Genomic DNA, 20,726 nt, shown 5'->3' with positions numbered 1-20,726 from the left:
CCCGCTTTGCCCTGGCGTGCATGATTTTACAAGGTGCATCGGGCCCTATGTGTTTTTCAGCCTGTCTTTGACCTGGAGCGGAAGCAGTTCTGCTGGGTTGGAGAACAAGAGGATCCAAACGCTTGTGCCTCAGCATAAAAAAAACATTTCTTTGGGCAATAGGTCCAGCGTGCAAACGGACGGGGAAGCCGGGCAGGGAGCGGAGGGCTAAAGAGCATCTGAAATGCCAGCGGGGAATCCCTGAGCGGACGTGTTCAGAGTGGAGTTCCACCCAGGATCCAGACTGTTCTGCACTTTCCTCAGCGATCTGGAGGTAAGTCGGACGTCGCTGCTGCTGACACATGCAGATGATGCGCTGGCAGAGTGGATAATAGCAATGGGGTCGGGACGGTCATCTGTATCGCTCAGTCAGACGGACCCCTTCCAACGCACTGCGTTTTAATGCAGCTAAATGCAGTGTCTTTGCTCCTAGAGGTACAGCCTGGGGGACTGGATCCTGGAAAGCAGGGACTCAGAAAGGGAGTTTGGGGTCGTAGCAAACAAGCTTAGGGGCACGGTGAGGAGGAGCAGGGTGCTGATTTGACCTCTGTATATGCCGTTGGTGAGAGCGATCCTGGAATACTGTGTCCAGGGCTGGTGGCCACAGGGTAAAAAGGATGTTGGAAAATTGCTGAGAGTGCAGAGAAGAGCCACAAAAGGGATCCGAGACCTTTGCCACTTGCTCCGCGTATGATGGGCTAATTGTGTAGGCCCATCTCAGCGCCTAACTTCCATTGGGTTCTGTTGGGCGTTAGGCAGCTAAATACCTTTGTGCCGAGTTTTCCGAGACTCTGCTTGGGTAATGGGGCCAGCACCCACCAGGGCTATGCCTTAAAAAAAAATCTGGCCCTTCATTACCATAAAGCACCTGAAACCACCTCCCCATTCCAGGCCAGTGCATCTGGATGATGGGCTTAGAGTGCAGCAGGGGGGGAGGGTGGGCATAGGTCTTGGCCCCTGGGCTCCCCCAGGCCTTGCATTCACTTCTGTGTTCATAACCCAAGGTAAAAGCCCAGTGAAGCCAAGAGAGACAAAGCAGGGCCTGCAATATCTTTTAGGGGACCAACTTCTGTTGGGGAGAGAGATGATTTATGCTTGCAGGCTTGGCTTTTGAAGGTGTTGTGCAGGTTTCCTTCAAGGCTGAGGACTGAGAGGTCAGACGTGGAGTGATCACTCCATGAAAAATGTTCATCCGGGGGACAGGGTGAGTTTGCCTTTTATCCCTTTCCTATGTGAGTTCACTGGGAAGCCTAGTGATTGCCTGGTTTCACCCACACAGTTGTTATCGGGCCATTTCGTGTGCTGCCTGAGGTAACCCACATGTTGTGAGAGGCGTGGGTAGGGCCCATAGATCTTGAAGGGGGATGTTGATCAATGTAGCAGCAGAGAGCTGGCTGCAGGTTTCGTATCTGTTTTTCTGGAAGAGACCCAGAGTGGGACTCACCCATCCTGTCTCTCTAAAATCCTGGGACCCATACGACTACAGCTGCACTGCCTGGGGAAGATAAGGCAGTTGCCATCGTGGCTTTAACATGAGTGAGGTCGACGGAAGCCCGAGTCTTTAGCTCATGTGAAAGCTGTAAACTGCCTCATCTCCATTCGGGTTTCACCACGTGGGAGCTGACCTACCCTGTTCCCTAGTGAGGACACAGCCCCCGGGGGCTGGATCCCGGCCACAGAGCTCTGTGTGATGGGGTCTGGTTTCACGCTTGTTTTGCAGCTTCTAGTTTGCACAGGCGGATTTCTTGCCAAAGAAAAAGTGATGTGTATGCGTGTTTTTTTTTTCCTTCTTCCTCCAAGTCCAGCGCCCTTACTAGTTTCCTTGTCAAAACTTCCTGAGTTGGTTCCCAGCCCCCTTCCTGCTCCCTCCCCCTCACACTGAATGGCCCCTCCCCGCCATAGCCTCCTCTGACCCACAGCCTCAGCGCCCACTCTGCCCCGAGCAGGAGACGAGACCCAAACCCAAAAGAGGGCTCTTTGGTTCTTTTTTCCCTGGAGAGGGAAATACATTCTCCCTTCCTGATCTCTTTATCCCCTCTCCCTCAAATTCCTTCAGCTGCTTCGCATGCCTGGCCCGTCTGCTCCCTGCTAGCGGATTTCTTGGGCGGCTGCTGGAGATACCTTGCCCGGGACAGAAGAAAGGTGAGTACTGTGGGGTTCGCCCACAGCTGATTGTTGGATGGATACAGATCGGTGACAGTCAGAGTGCTGATCGCTGGAACCTGAGCACCAAAAGCCGAGCCAGGTGCCCCAGTTACAGAGGTAGTTTACGAGAGATTTCTAGGGGCATCCTAGAGCAGCCTGCTTTCTGCGAGGGGCTAGGGGCAGGGGCTCTGTGTTGCCTCTGATGTTACAACCCAGTATTGGCTGATACCTCCCCACAGGGCTCCTCTGAGCATCCAGGATCCAGCGTCTAGGTAGCTCTGTCTTCCCAAGAGGTCTGAGGCTCGATTCTGGTCTCTGTGACACCGGTGTAAATCTGCGGGGGGCGTCAAGAGTTGGGGCCAGATTCTGCTCTCAGTTAAATCGGTGCAAATCTGGAGTCATTCTGCAGGTGTCAATGGACATTGGTTCAGATTCTGTTCTCCGTTACTGTGATGTGAATCCAAAGTAAAGCCGAGGGGCGGGAGGGGGCAAAGGAGGTTGGTCCACGTTCAGCTGTCAGCGCTGCGGGTGTAAAGGCAGAGTCACTGTGCTGGAGTCTGGTAGGGCTGCTGGACTGACACCACGCCAGACAGGGCAGGATCAGCCCTGTGGTGCTGGAGCTGAGACCCGGCTGGCAAGGGATTGGCAGAGGCTGGTTTCGGTTCGGATGGACCTGGCGTGGGGGCCTGGAGCCGGGGCAGGTGGCTGGCCTCTGTGCGGAGAAGGGGGGTCAGGCGAGTCCAGCATGGGGTTCAAAGGGAGGGACTCCCTCACCCTCCGTGTCCTGCTCCCCCAGATTTCCTCCTCCCTGACCCAAGTCCTGGGAACAGCTGGACGAGCCCCCAACCTGGCCATGGTACCTGTTCCTGTGAGTGGCCCGTCTGGGGAGAGAGGGGTGGGGGAGGGCAGGATTAGAGCAGAGCGGGTGGGGGTTGGGACGGAGTGAAAGTTGGATGGGACATAGTAGGGTGGGCTAGGATGGAGGGAATGGGGTTTGTGGGGGACAGTGGCCTGGGCTTATCTGGAGTAGGGCCTGGGGGCTGGGCTGGAAAGGTGAACGGGGGGATCTGGGGTAAAGACTAGGGGCTGGAGTAGGGTATGGGGGCTGGGCAGGCTGGCTGGGGTCGGTCTGGGGTGGATCTGGAATCTGGGATGGATCTGCGGAAGAGTTTAGAGCAGATCTGGGGCCTGGGTCGATCTGGGGACAGATCTGGAGTGAGTCTGGAGTCTGGGGTGGATATCGGGGAGAGTCTAGAGTGTATCTGGGCACTGGGTGGATCTGGGGAAGGGTCTGGGGCTGGAGTGGATCTGAGGTAGGTGCTGCGTGGATATGGTAAAGGATCTGGGGTGGATCTGGAGTCTGGGGTGGATCTGCGGAAGGGTTTAGAACAGATCTGGGGCCTGGGTGGATCTGGGGCTTTGGTGGATCTGGGGACAGATCTGGAGTCTGGGGTGGATCTTGAGGAGGGTCTAGAGTAGATCTGGGGCCTGGGTGGATCTGGAGCAGGGTCTGGGGGCTGTGTGGACCTGAGGACTAAGTGGATCTGGAGCAGGGGCTGGGCTGGGATCAGGGCAGGGCAGGGATGGGGCAGGCCAGGTATGATCCCATCTAACCCCATCACAGCACAGGCTTCACTTGTCCTGCCCTGAACAGCTTGGGTCCCGAGTTGGCCAGCCCCTAAGAGGGCTCTGGCTGGGGCTGTAGCCTCCCAGGGGCCTGGCTGGGCCAGCGGTCTCCTGGCCAACTTGCCATTCGCTCAGCCCTGGGAGGAAGCACGTCACTGCCTGTGACACTGCAGGGGAAACTGGAGGGGCAGCGATAATGGCTCCTTGCCGGGTCCCTGCACCTTCCCGGGACAGATAGCCATTAAAGGGACTTCGCGAAGGGCTGGAGAGAGACACTGGGTCTCAGGACAGCCCCCTTCCCATCAAACCAGAAGGGACTTGCACAAGGTCATACAGAGAGTCAGCATGAAAAATGAGAATAGAACCCAGGAGTCCTGGCTCTCAGCCCTCCCTGCTCTAACCACTAGACCCCACTCCCCTCCCAGGGCTGGGCTTAACCCCTAGAGTCTGGACTCCCAGTTCCCTTCACTAACCACATCCCTCTCCTTCGCAAAGGGTGACGTTTAACTTTGCAGGCGAGAGGACAGCCTGGTCCTTGTGGTATTTCACCCTGACCAAGGCAGTGCGATACCCGAGGAAAGGCGCCTGTGATGCGGTGAGGGATGATATCTGTGGCTCACATTGCATGTGGGGGGAAAGGCCACCACGGCCATCATCCTGCCTCCTTCTGGAGCCCGTAGAAGGGAACATGCTGTGTCCCGGATGCTCAGCGGACATGTCATCCCAGCAGGTTCCAGACACTCAACGTCCGCCCCTGTGCACTGGGACAAAGTCGGGGTGGGGGTCCCCTTCTTGGATCTCAAAGAATTTTATGTATGAGCTAATCCTGCAAACCTGCTCAGGAGATGCAGGCATTACCTTTTACCCTCATTTTACAGATGGGGAAACTGAGGCACAGCGCAGGGAGGTGATTTTGCCCAGAGACTCAGTGGCAGAACAGAACTCAGGAGTCCTGCTTTCATCGCTCCATTAAACTCCTTCCCCAAGCCAGGAATGGAATCTAGGAGCCCTGCTGCCCAGTCATCTGCTCTCATCATTAGACCACACTTCCTCCAGTAGCTGGGAACAGAACCCAAGAGCAGTGGCTCCTAGTGTCCTTCTCTACACTCAGAGATGGGCTGGCGGTTAGAGTGGGTGACCAAGACAGGCAGCCTGGGTTCTGAATGGCTTTGGGAAGGGAGTAGAGTCTAGTGGTTAGAGCAGGGGGGGACTGGGATCCAGGACTTCTGGGTTCTTGCTCCAGTTCGGAGAGGGAAGTGGTGTCTAGTGGTTAGAGCAGGGGAATTGTGATTCAGGACTTCTGGGTTCGATTCCCAGCTCTGCTCTTTGACCTTGAGCCAGTCACTTCCCTGGCTCTGTGCCTCAGTTTCTCCATCAGAGCAGAACTGACCCCTTCCCACCAAGGGGATCATGTTGAGGCTATAATCCTCACTTCCCACCCAGAGCTGGGAATAGAACCCAGGAGTCCTGATTCCCCTGCCCCTGCTGTGACCACTAGACCCCTCTCCCTTCCCAAAGCCATTCATAGAACTCAGGTGTCCTGACTCCCAGTCCACTGCTCTGAGCCCGCCTTTGGGGAAGCTGAGATGCAGCAGTGATGTAAGCTAAGATCCCCCTGCCCATTGCCGCACCAGCAGGCCGGAGCCTCGACGCCACCTGGAGCATCCAGCACCCAGCCCCTTGCTCTAACCACTAGGCACCACTCTGCCCTGTGACTCAGCCTGCCCGGATGTCAATGGAAGGGGCGGCAGCCCGGGGCTAGAGGGGTGCAGACCCAGCTGGGCAGGCATGTGACTGCTCTGCTGATTGGAGCGTGGCTTAAAATAGCTCCAGAGGCTTTGAACCCCTCTGTGGCCCAGCCCAGCCCCACATTGCCTCAAGGGCTAGGGCTGTCTCCTTCTCCCAGCGCTGGGAGGCGAGTGGGGCCCAGTGGCTAGAGCAGAAGGGGACTGGTAGGCGGGACACCAGGGTTCTGTGCCCAGTGCTAGGAGGGGAGTGAGCAGAAGGGGTCTGGGAGGCAGGACATTGGGTCCTGTGCCCAGTGCTGGGAGGGGAGTGGGGCCCAGTGGCTAGAGCACAAGGGGGCTGGGAGGCGGGACACTTGGGTTCTGTGCCCAGTGTTGGGAGGGGAGTGAGCAGAAGGGGTCTGGGAGGCAGGACACTTGGGTCCTGTGCCCAGCGCTGGAGGGGAGTGGGGCCCAGTGGCTAGAGCAGAAGGGGGCTGGGAGGCAGGGCACCTGGTTTCTGTGCCCAGTGCTGGGAGGGGAGTGGGGCCCAGTGGCTAGAGCAGAAGGGGGCTGGGAGGCAGGGCACCTGGTTTCTGTGCCCAGTGCTGGGAGGGGAGTGGGGCCCAGTGGCTAGCGCAGAAGAGGCCCGGGAAGCTGGACTGAAAGGAATATGGTGCTAGGGCAGTGGACTCCGAGCAGGACACCTGGGTTCTACACCCAGCTCTGGGGTGCACAGCGAGCTGGTTACTAGCGCAGAGGACTTAGCGTGAGGATCCCCGGGGCGAGAGGTGAACACAGGGTAGGGCCAGAGAGGGACATGGCGTCCGCACTCCTGCAATCCTTGTGTGACTGGTGTGACCTCAGCCACGTCGCTTCCCCACATGTACTGGCCCCTATAGGGCCACCCTGTGGCTCCCCTCCTAGAGGCCTTGGGAGTCAGTCTCGCCTCCGGGCTCATCTGCACTCTCCTCCTGCAATGGAGGAAGCAAGGTCAAGCGGCGGGTGGGGGGGGAAGGGGAAATGAGCGCGGGGCGGGGCCGGGTGACTCACTGCGGCCTCCCCAGCGTGTGCGGAGAGGCGCTGACATCACCCTGGACTCACCCCGGAGGAATGCGGCGCATTGTTCACTGCTCGAGGGAGACACCCCTCCTGGCAGCGCAACTGATGCTTCGCCTGGTGCCTGTGACCCACATGGCGAAACCCCTCAGCCGGGGCTTTTCCTTCATCACACATTGTTATTACTGGCCCATAGTGTCTCTTCCATGACCAGAGCCTTGGGAGGTTGGGCAGGCAAGGACCTGGTTTGGGAGATAGCGTCTATCCCCCAGCCCGTATTTGTGATATGTCTGTGGTATATCTTGGCTTTAGTAAGGCTTTTGATGCTGGCTCTCACATTACCTATAGACAAACTAGGGAAATACAACCGAGATGGAGCTACTATAAGGTGGGTGCATAACTGGTTGGAAAACTGTTCCCAGAGGGGAGTTATCAGTGGTTCACAGTCATGCTGGAAGGGCAGAACGAGTGGGATGCCGCAGGGATCGGTTCTGGGTCCGGTTCTGTTCAATATCTTCATCAGTGATTTAGATAACAGCGTAGAGATCACGCTTATAAAGTTTGCGGATGATACCAAGCTGGATGGGGTTGCAAGTGCTTTGGAGGACAGGATTAAAATTCAGAACGATCTGGAGAAATGCTCTGAAGTAAATAGATGAAATTCAATAAGGACAAATGCAAAGTGCTCCACTGGGGAAGGAACAGTCAGTTTCACACATACAAAATGGGCCATGACTGCCTAGGAAAAGTACTGCAGAAAGGGATCTCGGGCTCAGAGTGGATCACAAGCTAAATACAAGTCAACAGTGTAACACTCTTGCAAAAAAAAGCAAACACCGTTCTGGGCTGTATTAGCAGGAGTGTTGTAAGCAAGACACAAGAAATGATTCTTCCGCTCTGCTCCGGGCTTATTAGGCCTGGAGTATTGTGTCCAGTTCTGGGCGCCACATTTCAGGAAAGATGTGGACAAATTGGAGAAAGTCCAGAAAATGGTAACAAAAGTGATCAATGGGCTAGAAAACACGAGCTACGAGGGAAGAGTGAAAAAAACTGGTTTGTTTAGTTTGGAGAAGAGAAGACTGAGAGGGGGCCATGATAACAGTTTTCACGTACATACAAGATTGTTACAAGGAGGAGGGAGGTAAATTATTCTCCTTAACCTGTGAGGACAGGACAAGGAGCAATGGGCTTAAGTTGCAGCAAGGGAGGTTTAGGTTGGACATTAGGAAAAACTCCCTAACTGTCAGGGTGGTTAAGTACTGGAATAAATTGCCCAGGGAGGTTGTGGAATCTACATCACTGGGGACTTTTAAGAGCAGGTTGGACAAACCCCTCTCAGGGATGATCTAGATAGTACTTGGTCCTGCCATGAGCACAGGGGACTGGACTAGATACCTCTCGAGGTCCCTTCCAGTTCTACGATTCTATGATTCTATTGACCTGGGTCAAATCTGTTGCTTCAGTCCTGTTCCCCATCTGGACAACGGAGATAACACAGTGATCCTGCTTCCTCCCACCTCGTCTGTTTACACTGTGAGCTCTTTGGGTAGGGGCTCTGTCTTGCTCTGTGACTGTGCAGCGCCCAGCACAAAGGGGCCCTGATCTCAACTGGGGCAGGGACTGTCTCTCACTGTGCAGGGCCTGACACATGATGGGGTCCTGATCTCAACAGAGACTGTCTATCTCCATGTGTTTGTGCAGCACCTGGCACAACGGGGCCCTGATCTCAGCTGGGGCAGGGCCTGTCTCTCGCTGTGTCTGTGCAGCACCTGGCACAACGAGGCCCTGATTTCAGCTGGGGCAGGGCCTGTCTCTCGCTGTGTGGCTGCAGTGCGCAGCATGACGGGGTCCTGTTGCAGTTGGCTTTCTTAGCAGCTGCTCTGCCTGAAACAGGAATGACAAAGGATTCAGAGATTTTCCTTTTTAGGTCCCGTCAATACTAATGAAATGTGTTCTAGTGATGTTCTTTATAATGGGAAATAGAAATCTATTCATCACGCCAGTAAACGCAGTGGTGATAACATTCGTCTAGTGCTCTGGGAACACGCTAGACAATCAATAGATGCTTTTTTTTGGTAAGTGAATTTAGTGCTGGACTTGACAGATGGATATTGCTGCACTCATGCTATAGGGAAACAGGCACTGGGCAGGCTCCTCAACTCCCCCCTCCCCCCACGGCTCAGGGGATGGAACTCCTTCCTGAACGGCAGCACCCCTTATTCAGGTCCTGAGCACCCCCCACTCAGTCCCAATCCACAACCCCACAGCTACTCCTACCCTGAGTTCTCCACACACGCGGCTCTGCTATAGCCCTCCCGTGCCACCCCCCACTGTTAAACGACCCCTGAGCTCCCCTCCCCATGCAGCTCTGCTGGTGTCCGTCAGTCCCACTCCATGCCCCCCCTGTCATTCCAGTGCTGGGCTCCCCACACACCCAGCTCTACCAATAGTTCTCAGCCCAGTCTCTGCTATTCCAGACCTGGCAAAAGCCTCCTGCAACCCCGGGTGCATCCCAGTCGGCTGCAGACCATGCAGCAGAATCAGCTGGGTCTGGGTGTCAGTTTCCACCCCGTTTTTTTAATGTTCTGTTTTACACACGATCGGATTTCGAGTGCTGTGCTCTGGCTCTGGGGCGTGACAGGCCTCTCTCCAGTTACTCGTCTGGGGCCCGGGGAGCGGATTTCCCAGGAGGGGGGTCGTGCCTGGTGGTTTCAAAGTGTCACCATGAGTGGGGAGCAAAGCCAGACGGGCCCGGTTCAGGAATCTCACTTGTGGTTCCCATTTGCCTTTTATGACTTTCCTGGCTCCTCTTGGTTGCCAGCCTGCCTGTCTGTCTTTCTCGCTTCTTCCTAGTGTTGTGGTGGTTGTGTGGGTCCCAGGATATTAGAGAGACCAGGTGGGGGAGGTCGTATCTTTTCTTGGACCAACTTCTGTGGGTGGAAGGGACACGCTTTCGAGCTCACAGAGCCCTTCTTCAGGCCTGGAGCAAGGATCCGGAGTGTATGAGCTAAATACAAAGTGGGACAGATTGTTAAGCATAACAGTTTCACACATGCGGTAAGGAGACACTAGAAACACAGTTGGCAAATTAAGGATTAACCTGTAGTAGGGTAAATTGCAAATTGTTGTGATGAGCTAGGAAACCATCCTGGGTTTTAGTCTCCAGTAGTTATGAATTTAAGCCTCCGGGCACCTCTCATGCAGGTTTCCTTTGAGGATGAGGACCGAGGGTACGTCTACACGGCAAACCCCCCCCTGCAGCAAAGGTCAGCTGACTCGGGCTCACATGACCGGGCTACAAATAGCAGCGTAGACATTCCCGCTGAGGCTGGGCATGGCGATCCTCCCCCCTCGCCAGCAGTCAGAGCCCAAGCACGACATCTACACTCCTAATGTTAGCCCCACGGTGCGGACCTGAGCCATTTGACCCAGGTACTGAGACTCCTGGCTGCACGGTTTTCTTTTTTTGCAGTGTAGCGGGACCCTGGACTGTCAGCTATGGAGTGGTTGCTTTGTCACCTCATCTATCTATCCTGCATTTATCCTACTCTTTTCATTGTTTCGAGGCACCTCGCGTGTCCTCTCCAATATAGTGATAAGGCCCATTGATCGCTGTCCCTGTTGGAGTTTAGCTGCCTTTGCCATTGGGAAGCATAAGGTGACCATGCAATTTTCATGTCTCACCCTGAAGTTGCTGAGTGAGGCCCATGGTGGTTCTTGTTTCCTTAGGCAGTGAGTTCCACAAGTGCTGGCCCACTGCTAGGGGAGATCTGATTCCCATGTGCTTGGCGGTGGGGTGGTAGAGTCCATCATTTTGGGAATGCTAATTTAGTGGGGGTCTGGACCAGTACCTGCCTGCTTCCCTTAGCCCCCTGAGATGGTGTGTTTGGTGTGTGCACATCAGGGTGATGTGTGATGGACTTGGTGGTGTGTGTGTGTGTGTGTCAGGAGGGTTATGGGATATGTTTGGTGTATGTGTGATGTGTTTGGTTTCGGTGTGACTGATGTTTTGGGATGAGTGTATGTGTGGTGTCTCTGATGGGTGTGTGATGTGTAAGGGTGTTGTGTGATGCATGTGGTGGTTGTGTGATGTCAGGGTGTTGTATGATGTTTTTGGTGGATATGTGATGTATTTAAGGGTGGAGTGTGATGTGTGTGTTTGTGTGTGTAAATGTGTGTGGTGGTTGTGTGATGTCTCTGGTGAGTGTGTGATGTGTGTCAGGGCATTGTGTGATGTCAGGGTGTTGTGTGATGTCTCTGGGGTGTGTGTGTGACAGTGTAAGGATGTTATATGACGTCAGGGTGTTGTGTGATGTGTGTGTGGTGGTTGTGTAATGTCTCTGGTGGGTGTGTGATGTGTGAAAGGGCATTGTGTGATGGAGTGTGTTGCAATGTGTCTGGTGTGGGCGTCTGCTTCTCCCATGGCTCTTCCCCGGCCATGCGCCCCCCTCTCCGCTCGACTGAGGCCGACTCTTCCTGTCTTTCTTTGGCCAAGAGCCCTCCGGGTCGGACCCCAATGCAGGAAACGTGCCCCTTGCTCCACCAGTGGCTGGGAGCATGTGTGCATGTGCCTGTTGGCGAGTGCCTGGCTGGACTCTTTCTCCGTAGGGCGTCTGTTGAGAGTGTGTCTGACGGGTGAGTGTGTTGGGTCTGAGGTTTGTCCTGGTGTGATTCTGTTAGCACGGTGAGGTCCTTCCTTCCTGTGTGTGGTGGTGTGTCTGGGAGGGGGGCACGCAGGGGTCTGCCTGGGGGTTGTGGGCTGTTGTGTGTGTGATGGTGTTGTGGTTATGGTGTGCCTAATGCATCTGCAAAGTGTGGGGGGGCAGGAGAGGAAGGGGAGGGGAGCGCCCCTGCCCCTTGGCTGCAAGGAGGAGAGCGTTTCCCTGCTTGCTTCGGCTCTTTTCCTGTCCCTCACCCAGAGGAAGCTCGCCTCAAGCTTCCAAACTCCCTCCCTGTCTGCGCAATAAACAGCAGCTCTGCTGGCACCTGGCCGGCTCGTTTCTGGAGAGATGGAGCCGTGCAGGAGGCTGAGAGCGCCAGGGAAAGCCTGCAGCACGGGACATTACATGCCGACTGCCAGCTGGCTGGCATCACTCACTTCTAGGGCGCTGGGCCAGGCACCTCAGAAAACAAGGCTCCTTCTCTTGATAGGAGTAATCTATGGCAGCAGCTACAGGGCACCAACTGAGATCGGGTGCCCGGGGCTAGACAGACGCAGAGCAAAAGACAGCCCCGGTCCCAAATTGCTCACTGTCTGGATAGGCCAGCTAGCCAAAGCAGGGTTTAATACCTCCACAAATCCATGAAGTGGGCATAAGAGCCACGTAGAGGATGTGTGCCTCAGTTTGCCCTCCCCTCCCGTACAATGGGGATAATGGCACTGCCTGCTTCACAGGGGTGTCATGAGAATAAATCTATTAAAGACTGAGACAGCCAGATACTAAAGTAATAGAGGCCACACACACACACACACACACACACACACACACACACACACACACACACACACACACACACACACACACGCGATAAGATGTCATTATAGCGGCACGCATGATTCCTCTTCTGATATGAATCTCTGTCCTTTTCAAGGTCCCCACCTGACGCCCTGAGAACTAAAAAAGAAACTAGAAGTTAATGCAATAGAATCTGTCTCATTTTATTATTGCTAAAGTTGATCAGGCGAGATAAGAAAAGAGACAGATTGCAAGTGCTTTTGGGGGGTGGCCCGTCTCTTTATTCTGTGTTTGTGCAGCCCCCACCACGGGGTCTTGGTCCATGACAGGGCTCCTCCGCATTACTTTCCTCCCGGGGCAGGGCGAGCAGGGTTGTTATTATTAACATACGGATCCATCGCCTGAGACATTTTGATGACTCTTCATATTTCGCTGCCAATAATTCCAGATGATACTTTTGTTTCTTATTATTTCCTCTGGCTCCAAAAATTCTACACTCTCCCATTCATTCCAACTGTGCTTTTCAGAGGGGGTGGAATTTGACAAGAATTTGGTTTCTTTTCTCCCTTGTGTTACAAGAAAAGAAAAAAAAATTCTGCAGTTTCTCGTCCAGTTGTTTTTGGCTGAAGGGTGTGATGTCTGATTTTCCTAAAGAACAATACAGTAAAGGAACATCAAATATAACTAACATGTTTTTGTATGCAGGGCCTTTCATCACGAACGAGGCCGACAGTTTATAGGCGACAGGCTGCATTTATGACTGATGGGAGCCAGGGTAATGCATCTTTCCATCCTGGTGTTTATACTCAGGGATGTTACACAACAGTTCTTGGGGGGCGGGGTATTAGACTAGAGAATCATTTCCAATTCTGGGGGAATTTAGGAAGGTAGAAAGGAATTAGCCTTAGAGGTGTATGTAGAACTGGTCAAAAAAATTTCGGACAAAAGATATTTCCCATTGGCGAATACCATTTTGTTGAAAATCAAAACATGTCAATTTCAGTGAAATTTAGGTTTTGGGGGAAAAAAGGAAATGAAGCGAACTTGTTGGAATGGAGCCTTGTGAAATTTATTTTATTTGATATTATAAAATCAAAGCTGTCAAAACTGGGACAAACATTGCAACTGAATCAAAAGGGGATATTTCAACTGACACAAAACGCCCCCACGAAAATACTGTTTTGCTGGAAATGTCAAAACATTTTGATTTCATTCTGACTGGGAAAGTGTTCTCGGGGCTTTGGTTTCACAGCCCGGCTGAGAGCTGCCAAGATTCGCTTGTGGCACTAGAGAAGAGAACTCGCCGCTAGGCAGAGGACAGCGGCTTGGGAATGGAACTGTGAATGTGGGCAGGAGGACGTGACCTTAAATCCAGCTGCATGGGTCAGGAAATCTCTGTTTCCTCCTACCTAACACGTGTTTATCTGAGGGCCATAAAACACACAACCCTGTAAACACGAGGCTGCGGGTAACTGAAAGCATTAGGCAAAGAACAGCAGCACAACCACACTGGATGGTCCACATTAAAATTATAACAGGGATGTGTTGGACCCAGCAACCTAGATTCCCAAGTGCTGCCAATCAGCATAGCTCCTTTGACTGAGAGCTGAGAATAGAACCCAAGAGACTCTCGGTTGCTCTATCCACTAGCCCACACTCCTGCTAAGAGCTCAGAGTAGAATCTACATCTCCTGACCCCCTCTCCCATCTCATCTTATCTCTAGGCCACATCCTTCCCAAATCCAGGGACAGAACCCAGGACTCCTGATTCCCAGACCCTCTGCGTGTGCGTATGGAACACCCTCCCTAGGCATCAGATCCCTTTGATTACCCTGCATTCTGGTAGCCCCTTTAAAAATCATCTCACCGCGAGAAACATGTTGTGCATCACTAAACTAAACAGAAAAATGGCAGCCCCAAGACACAGAACTGCCGTATGTTTTAAAGCCCTTTCAACTTGGTCCCATTAAGAGTCTGCCAGACACTTCAGAAAAAAACTGAGGTCTTCTTTGCTTAACTCCTTCTCTCCTGGTTCTTCTTCGGCAGCACACAGTTAACGTACCATCAAAGCCATATTAGGACGTACCTGTGACACCAAGCAGAAGGGCAGATGTGTGCTCCTTGGCACCTGCAATGTTCAATATCGCAGTAGACATGTTCATCCTGGACACACCTGATATTTTCAGAAGCTCAACGGGTGCCTTTTCTTGGATGTACATAAGAACATAAGAATGGCCACACTGGGGCAGACCAAAGGTCCATCAAGCCCAGTATCCTGTCCTCTGACAGTGGCCAATGGCTGGTGCCCCAAAGGGAATGAACAGACAGGTGACTCATGCCCTGTCACCCAATCCCAGTTTCTGGGAAACAGAGACTAGGGACACCATTCCTACCCATCCTGGCAAATAGCCATTGATGGACCTACCCTCCATGAATCTATCTAGCTCCCTTTTGAACCTCGTTATAGTATTGGCCTTCACAGAACACTCCAACAAGGAGTTCCAGAGGTTTACAGTGTGTTGCATGAAAAAATACTTTCTTGTGTTTGTTTTAAACCTGCTACCTATTAATAATACCTAGAACATCTGTTCCACAGGTGCCTTACACCTAGATGTACCTAGAACATCCAGTTCCATGGGTGCCTTGTGCCTAGATGTATCTAGAACATCCAGCTCCAAAGGTGCCTTCTACCTAGGTGTATCTAGAACATCCAGCCCCACAGGTGCCTTACACCGGTTGTACCTAGAACATCCAGCTCCACAGGTGTCTCCTACCTAGATGTATCTCGCATAGTCCATTCCAACAAGTACATTTGACAAACATGTTGATCTCTGTCTTACACATACTCACTTCCTGGCTGTCTCTTCAGTTATGGACTGTCCTGAAAATGATGTTTTCCTGCAATTAAACCATAGTGACAAATATATGAGTGAGCTCATGCTGGAAAGCAAGCCACACACCAATTTAATGTAGCTGGGGCATGGCTTTGTCTGAGGCATAACAGCCTTTCTGAGCAGGAGCAACATGTGTTCTATCCTCTCTCTCCCCATCCTTTGTTCTGGGAACCAGCATCACAAGGCATGGAAAACACATCACTTTACGTGAATGAAAGGAACGAAGTGCAGTCTAATGGCGAGGGCAGATGCCTTGGGAGCCAGGATGCCTGGGTTCTTCAGGGCTGCTGCTGACTCAGTTTGCCTCTTTGTGGAACTGGGTTGATAATCCAAGGGAGTCAGGAGGCTCAGCCAATTAACATGGAGCGGCTTGGGTGGAAGGTGCTAGACTTGCAAAATACTAGGCAGCAGAAGAAATGAATCGCCCTATTTAGAAGAATGCTCAGTGTGTGCCAGTTAATATCCGTAGGGTTTGTGCTTTTTGAATATACAGTAACGGCCAGCTTCTGAGCTCAGTTACACCAGGGTAAATCCAGACTGACTGAACGGTTTTACACGGGTGGAGACCAGAATCCATCCCTGACAGTCTGTACAAGTCTAATTGGGTTTCTCATAACCCAAGGCTTTGGCTGAGCGGAGATGAGGGGGGCTAATGAAAACCATCTTCACGCTCAGACTTAAGTCCCATGTTTAATCCTGTGGTTTGGAGCTTGTCGCTTGACGCTGAATTAATCGAGGCTGGTGTGGGACGCAGGGTGCAGACATTGCGGTAGTGAGGCCTGGCCTGTGACCTAGGCTCCGGTTTGGGGAAGCACTAAAGCTCTTGGGGGAAGGAGCCTTTTTATTTGCTGTGCATTTGTACAGCACCTAGCCCCCTGGGATCCACGCACAGCGTCACCATACTGCAGGCATTTAACGATAAGATTGTGCTTCAGACACCCTGAAGTCAATGGATATGGTTTGCCTCTAGACTACATCTTTACACCCCTCTGGCAGTGTAAAGGGGGTCATAAAGTGGGTGCAGATGTCATTGATTTTAGTTCATTAGTGCAAATGACCAAATGGGCCTAAAGTTAATCACATGCTTTAAATGCTTCCCTGCATTACTATCATTTCTTATTTATATTGAGGTTTTGCCCAGCAGCCTCCGTCCTGGACCAGGCCCCCCCACGCCAGGTGCTGTACAAACCCAAGATAAAAACCCAGGCCCTGCCCCAAAGAGCTTACAAATTCAGGTTTCCTCTGTATAAATGGAACCTATGTTACCTCTCCCCTGATTTTAGCACCTCTCTTTCTTCATGACTAGGGCCCTACCGAATTCACATCTGGTATATTTTTTTCCTTCTGGTTTCTGAGTCTTTAAGGGTGTGCTTTAACCCTGTTTTCTGAGTGGTAGTGTTGGCCTAGTGGTTGGAGCCGAGTACTTAGGTTCTGTCCCCAGCTCTGAAAGGGGAATGCGGTGTAGTGGTTACAGCAGGGAACTGGGTGTCCAGACACCAGGGTTCTGTCGCTAGCTCTGAGAGGGTTTGTCTTTACTGCAGAGTTCGCCTGGGTGATTAGCACCTGGGTTACAGCCACCCTGCAAAACCCTGTGGCCGAGTTACCGTGTCCTCCCTGATTCTGCATTTCCCCCGTGTATGTTGCTAGCACTTCTAGGGGCGCATCCTGTGGTTTGCTGAGCTGGGCTCTGATTTTATTTCCCTTGTGGGAGAACTTGTCTGTCCTTCTGGGAACTCTGCGGGGCAGGGGGAGTGCATGGCCCGGAGGAAGGTTTAGGGGAACACCCCTGCAAGAGCCTGGGTTAACCCTGCAGGGAAGACCTACGCAAAGCTTTTAAAGCAGGGAATGGGGCGTCAGGACTCCTGGGTTCTATTCCCAGCTCTGGCAGGCCGGGCAGTTTGATTAAGTGGCTGGGGCAGGGCTTTGGGGGCCAGGATGTCTGAGTTCTACCCTGGCTTTGCCACTAGCCCACTCTCCGACCTCCCTTATGGAGAAAGGGATCCCCTTGTCCTAAGAGCTCCCAATGCTGGATTCTGATCCCTTGGAGTTTCCCTCTCAGGTTAGGGGTAAGCAAGCCTGAGTCCTCCTGGATCCCTTAGCCAGGCCAATTACCCACCCACCAAACAGCAGCTGAGCCTCCCCCAGCTCGTCAGCCCTGCGGGTGTTCAGGTGCATTCAGAAAAACCCAAACACGAACCCCCCACGCACCCCGAGAAGCCAGGCTGTGGCCCTAGGAGCTGCCTCACCCTCGCAGCAGTGGCTGGGGGCTCTGGCCCGGGACCCCGCTCCTGATTAGAACCAGGGCCTTTGCTCTTCCCAAGTGAGTGCGGCAGCAGGGTCAAGGCGATGGATGGATGCCCCAGCTGTGGAGTCTTTGTCACCCCTTTTAGGGCGTGGGAAACTGGGCACCCCAAAATCATGAGGTGCTTTTGCAAATCACAAGGAATAGCAGTAGCAGTAGCACTTATAAAGCATCTGTTCAGTCCTACGTCTCCAAGAACTGAACAGAGGTGGGTCAATATTGTAGCACTCCCCCTTTCCCTTGCCGCTCCAGATTGATGGGTAGGGAAACCGAGACATGGAGAGGGGCTGAGAGGTCACCTAGGGAGTCGGTGCAGAGCTGGGAGCAGAGCCCAGGCATCCTGAGCCGCGGCAGTGAGCTCTGACCCATGTTGCCTGGGGCGATCCTGGCTCCTTTCTCAACCCAACGGGATCTGCTGTCCCAGGATGGCTGAGCTCTTGACTGCTGAGATGCTCCCGTTTCTGCACAGGGCTACGCGTTTAGCTCCTCGTCCTGTCAAGCGCTGGGATGAAAACTGAGGCTGCAGAAACCCAGCCCCAGTGCCGTACTGAGGAGAGACGCCGCCCGGTGCCAGGGGTGTCGGTGGGGTAAGCAGCAGCCACTCGGCTGTCACTCGACGCTGGAGCCAGCAGGAATTATGGTGCGGTTTTTCCTTGTGGCACGAGATTTTGGCACAGCAAAGTCAGGAAGCCTGGGAAAATGCACTTGGGTTCTCGATAGGCCCCTGAGATTCACAACAGCTCAAATTCCCTCTTGCGTCTTAAACAGAGAGGTAGGGAGGGAGAGAGGAGAGAGAGTAGATAGAGGGATGGATGGATAGATGACTATGTATGGAGATACATAGGTAGATAGATGGGTACCCCTGAGGATGGGTGGATGATTGTGTCTGGTGATAGCTAGACACATTGCTAAGAAGGATATTTTCTGATCCATCCACTAATTCATATTTGTTCTTTCTTCTTTAACTAGAAATCAAGGAAGCGGTTGCAAAGATAGGGTAGATGGATAAATAGATACATATGCAGACACTGATGGATAGGTAAAGGAGGAAGGTTCTTCTCTGCTGTATGTACAGATTCACTCTCTTTTTTGTCAGCTAGCAAGCAGCGCAGAGAAGGGAAAGGAAAATAGATAAACAGACAGATGGAGAAGGGGTGAATAGATGAGACCAGAGGGAGCATTTTCTGCCCTTTCAGGAGAGTTCGGACAGTGATGGCTTGTGCTAGGGGTGACGTGCACCGTTCTGCGGGTCCTGACTTCTCCAGTATAGAGCAATGGCAGGTGGGTTGCTAAACCTTTCTGGGTGCTGCCCTGTCCCCGGTGAGGGTCTCCTAAACCTGGTGTTGTTGGGCACAGCCCGCTGGGAACATAATAGGCTGGAGTGGGGCTGGGTGGGAATGATCCAGGAGAAGGGGACGTTTGCCAGACAACTGACAGCCTCCAGCCATCCCAATAAAAGCCTCTTGGAGATTATAAATGCTCCTGGCCCAGGCGACTCCCTTCGGAGGAACAACACCTGTGGAAATATCTAGGAGCTCGTTAAGAGCATTGGGAAAGCGCTTGCTTCTTTCACTGCCACCGGGGCCGATTTCACAGCCCACTCTGCGGCGGGAAGTTGTCATTCCGGGTCGAGCGGACGTACTTGCGCTAGCTTGATCGGACGTGCCCAGAGTTTGCAAGCCCTGCACGAGGTCAGTGAGGGGCAGGATTGGCCTAAGTGGAGGTGAATAAAGCAGCATCCTCAGGGGATGGAGTGAATTGTGGGCAAGCCCCCACTTACGTGGCAGCTTTTGTCTCTGCTGATGCAGTGGGGACTGAACCAGGGCCCTCCAGAGCTAAACGACTGAGCCATTTCAGCTCGAGCTGGAGAACAGCCAAAGCCATAAGGGGCTGTAACAGCCTCATTCTCTGTGGATCGGGCCAAGCAGGGATCGGGGCCTGAATACACACTCAGCAGTGGGGTATGCTAACAATAGAGGAAAGCTGATCATAGAATAATAGAATACCAGGGTTGGAAGGGCCCTTAGGAGGTATCTAGTCCAACCCCCTGCTCAAAGCAGGACTAATCCCCAACTAAATCATCCCAGCCAGGGCTTGGCCCCAGTCCCGGACTTGGGAGATCTCAGTTCAAGTCCCATCTCTGCTACATACTCCACCTGTGGCCCTGGGCCCGTCACTTCTGTGCCTGGGTGTAAGAATTCTGTCTGGACTGTAAAAGTCTTCAGGGTCAGAGACGGTATGTGCCCTTCCTAGGGCAGCGATCCTGGTGGGGACTCCTAGGTGCTGCTCTGATGCAGGGTCGGGGCTAGGGAAGGGTTTTCCCCAGGAATGGGGGTTGCCAGGAATGTGGGGCACGTGCTCAGAATATTGGTCCTAAATCAGGCTGAGTTAGCATTCCACTCCGATGCGGAGTCAGACCTGTTGGTGTCCAACCCCTATGAGCCTCATCCAACAACCCACTGAAGTCGGAGGTGGGGTGGGTTTTGAATCAGGCCCTCTATAAGCTGGACCAGTAGGAATGGCTGAGTGGCTCAGCACACAGGATTGAATGAGAAATCACAGTAAACGGAGATTCCCTGGAAGCAGGGAGTGTGCTTTGCTGGAGCCTCGCCCTGGACTGGGTTTGTCGGCTGGAGAGATCAAGGGCACGGTATGGTGTGCTTCCGTTTTGTGAGTCCCTCCTCTGGCTTTTGGCGAGTGTGAAAGGGGCTGAATGGATGTGTCTGTTCGTACACACTGGGTGTACACGTGGTGAGTATGTGGCTGGGGGGGCAGTGCTGTGTGCACATGGGTGCGGCTGGGGGGTGGCAGGTGTGGGAGCAGGTGTGTGTGGTGGGTGCTTGATGTGTCGGTGTGTCTATGTGAGTGTTGTGCGAGTGTCTACAAGTGTGGTAGGGCCTGTGGTGTGTCTGATAGGTCATATACGCGCACATGTGTGGCTGTGTATATGCCTGGTGTGTGGTGAATGTGACTACATGGCTTGGATGGATGGGAGCAGTAGATGGAGGGGTGAGGGTGTTGTGCGGATAACATGTTCATGTGCGGTGGATAACACACAGATGGTGCGTACAACATGTGTAGTCAGTGTGCGATGTTACGGGTGTGCGTACAGCATGTGTGTGCTGTGTGTGTGTGTGTGTGTGTGTGTGTGTGTGTGTGTTGCGGGCAGAGTGTATGTACAGGACGTTTATGGATGTTGTGTGTCTCCGTGTGCACCAGGTGCTCCAGCATGTGTGTGTACACTACAGCCTGTGCACATTCACGAGGAGGTGTGTGGATTGATGTGGGGGGGAAATGTGTGAATATTAGTGTGTGCGTAGGGGTGAGTCATGTGGTGTGCTGGGCGAGAGAGACACACTTCCACACAGGAAATTAATCAACACGCAGATAAAAGGGCTGCAACTGACACAAAACCATAAAGCACAAAACATAAGCCCCTGGAAGAAGCACCCCCTGTACCCTCCCGCCCCCTGCGAGCGAG

The 20,726-nt window shown here is 53.1% G+C and overlaps 1 protein-coding gene across 2 annotated transcripts in view; it reads left to right on the top strand.

Annotated features, from left to right (window-relative positions):
* Positions 1–1,948: 1,948 nt before the first annotated feature.
* PEAR1 (platelet endothelial aggregation receptor 1) overlaps positions 1,949–20,726 on the top strand; it is a 60,286-nt gene continuing 41,508 nt past the window's right edge. The window contains exons 1-2 of one of the 2 annotated variants that reach the window (XM_030542195.1): positions 1,949–2,181; positions 2,981–3,052. The gene's annotated coding sequence lies outside the window, so the exon portion shown is untranslated. The remainder of the gene's footprint in view (positions 2,182–2,980; positions 3,053–20,726) is intronic. The other variant, XM_030542194.1, reaches the window with a different exon arrangement.

Source organism: Gopherus evgoodei, chromosome 24, assembly GCF_007399415.2.
Source record: "Gopherus evgoodei ecotype Sinaloan lineage chromosome 24, rGopEvg1_v1.p, whole genome shotgun sequence".
In the NCBI taxonomy this organism is placed as follows: Eukaryota; Metazoa; Chordata; order Testudines; family Testudinidae; genus Gopherus; species Gopherus evgoodei.
The sequence above is the reverse complement of the archived record's forward strand: the minus strand, read 5'-3'. Positions and strand labels throughout refer to the sequence as shown.